The sequence below is a fragment of the Chelon labrosus genome, assembly GCF_963514085.1.
Source record: "Chelon labrosus genome assembly, chromosome: 5".
Taxonomy (NCBI): domain Eukaryota; kingdom Metazoa; phylum Chordata; class Actinopteri; order Mugiliformes; family Mugilidae; genus Chelon; species Chelon labrosus.
The window spans coordinates 15,056,786-15,059,797 of record NC_140341.1 but is presented as its reverse complement, the minus strand read 5'-3'; positions in this window follow the sequence as shown (position 1 = coordinate 15,059,797).

Sequence of the window (3,012 nt, the reverse complement as noted above, 5' to 3'; positions counted from 1 at the left end):
CAAATAGAAGGCTTGTTTGGTGATTGTTACATACAATGCTAGGAGACAGTCATTCACATTTTCCTCACCATAATCCAGTAGTAAAACCAAACAGATCCAACCTTTCTAAATGTTCAACTCTTCCTGTGATGGCTCCACTGAAGAATTTGGTTTCAAGTTTGTGTCAGCCTCCATACTGATTCACTGTGGCAAAGTCGAGGCATTCAACTTTTCAGAGATTGACACAAAGATGGTAGTTTCTCAGGTTAATATCAAGGCTTCAATTTGCCAGCTTCCCATATGTTTGATTATTTTCATGTCTAATATTGTGCTTCTTCTCATTTCCCATACTTCCCTTCACCTAGAAGACAAAGAGTGACCTTCAGATGCCAAACTCGCCAGAAATTACTCTTTTCGAAGATAAATGAACAGTTCCTCCCCGTTAATGGATTCTTTCCTAGCGGGACATACCTTACTTTATGGAAAACTGGAAAATAAATTATTTTCAGTAAAAGGCAGCTCTGCCAAATTTCGCCATAAGCCGGGTTCTTTTATAATTTTGTGTGGGTGTACAGAGACACAGTTGTGGCATATTCGGAGGCCACATTGTTCCTATGAAGCAAAAAAAAAAAAGGAAGAATTGCGTAATGCTGCCATTTCTGGTACCAAGTAAAAATATTTGTTGCTTCTGTTCTGGGCAAAGCAATTTGTGTCAGCGTATTGAAAACTTGGGTCAGAACGTTTTGTTCGAAACCTGAAATATAAATGTTGCCGGTGAATTTTTCTACGTTTAATTATTAATTGTCAAGATAAACTGTGCTCTGTTAGGAATAATCCACTTGACGTGACAGTGAATTCCTCCTTTAGTTCCTTTAGAATTCAGACTCGCTGTGTCTTTAAATGAAAAGGCATCATCCTCTCCGAGGCCGATAAAGTCCTTCAGCTATACAAAGGATGTGACCTCACTGCTCTCACTGCCAACCGCCTCGCTAAGCTCATGCAAAATGTCCTCTGTATACACGAGGTGCAAAATGTAAAGTCACATTTTAAGTCTTTGGTATACATCCACTTAATTTTAACAAAAATGTCAGTGTTTATCAATCCATGTGTCATTCTCTTTTAAACAAAAGTGACATAATGTTGTCATTTTTTCATTTATTTTAATGGTGCGAATAAATTTATGAAGATCGGAGATGCGGTGCTCAGTAGGTAGAGCGGGTTGTCCACGAACCAGAGGGTTAGCGGTTCGATCCCCGGAATGTGCCACATGCCGAAGTGTCCTTGAGCAAGACACTGAACCCCCAGTTGCTCCCAGTGCGTGGCACTGGTGTGTGAATGTGTGTGTGCTTGTGTGAGCGAATGGGTAGATGTGTCTATGATTGTAAAGCGCTTTGAGTACCAATAGGTAGAAAAGCGCTATATAAAAGCAAGGCCATTTACCATTTACCATTATCACCTTCACCGTTTTAAAAATAGGATCTGGTTTCAGATAAGCTGACGGTGACTAAAATATCGAGGAGTGTCGGGTGGAATCAGTCCTATTTAAACCTCTGACACGTGGCGTCTGTTGTTCTAGCTACTAAATTGTGTGGCGCCATCATGCCAATAAATAAAAAGCTCTCTAAGGCTCTCTAAGAGAAAAAAAAAAACGCAGATAAGGGATCTAAAAATTTGAAAATTAACCAAAATAAAAATTGAATGTAAGACAAACGTCAATTCTCCCTTGCAAATGAATCTCAAGAGGCAAATGTTTAAAGCTTAAAGGAGTCTCCAAGAACCTCAAACTTCATATATTTTGCAGGTAGGTCTTGTAACTGCTTGTGTTAAAGAGCAATAGTCTACAATCAGAAAGAGACTGCACAGATTTGACCTGCACCAGGAAACAGCCTTGGCTGCCCGAAAAGAACATTACAGTACTGACTGCCAGTGAACACACCGGCGCAAGACAAATCTGGACGGATCAATCAGTTACAGGGCTGTTTGGCCAGTGGACATGTTTGGTTTTTCAGGTGAAGAACCTCATTTCTGAATCTCATCGAAGTGATTAAAAAGTCGAATCGGACGTTGGAATTTCAACAGGAGTATAGGTCACAGGGCACACTTACAAATTCACCTCGAAAGAAAACACTGGAGAGTTATGAAGCGAAACGACCTGGTGCAAAGCCAGATTTAAATCTCTTTGACAGTTTAAATGCCAGAATATCTTACATTCATATGTTAGTTTCCGTGGAAGAGTGGTCAGAAATTTAAAAAAAAAGTTGATTTCACAGACTGGTGAACAAGTATGCAAAACCATGAGTTAAATGGTCTTCACTTCTCTAACTTTGGTGCTGTTTATCATTCACCCATTCACACACTCACACACCAATGGAAGCAGAGCAGCCGTGCAAGGTGCTCGCCTGCCATCAGGAGCAATGCCGGTGCGGCTGTTCCACGTCTTGCTCATGGACTTCTTGTCTTGTGGAGGTCTTGTGATCTATGGACAATCAACTTTTCCACTCGGGCCACAGTTAAATCTACTTGAAAGGGGCAACACTAGCTAGCTAGACAAACATGACTCATATTGATATTTTTGTTGAATAAATGTTAGAAAACGGTGCTTGTTCTTCTGGTTATATTCAAATATGCAACATTTGCCATATCTGCTGTAGATGCTGTTTCAAAGATGATTAAATACTTCAAATACAAAGCCAAGCATTTCCGTGTGATGCACTTATTTTACTGTTGAACTGTACAATTTAACCATACCCTGTAAGGATGTGTGTCGGTTCAGCGTGGATTGTTTTCCAGCATTAGGGTGACAGTGTAGCTTGTCACATTTAGGACTATTACTCCAAATGTATACCTGATTACAGGATTTGGGTACTTGCCTTTGCTGATACAGCCAGGAAAAATAAGTGGATACAGGAACGCAAGATTACAATATTTATGTTGTATTATGTGAATGTGTACTGCAGATTTTGTCATCTGAATTTACAGAAGGTTCAGTTCAAGTTTTCAAAAGTCTTTATGTCGTATCAAACTCTCTATACC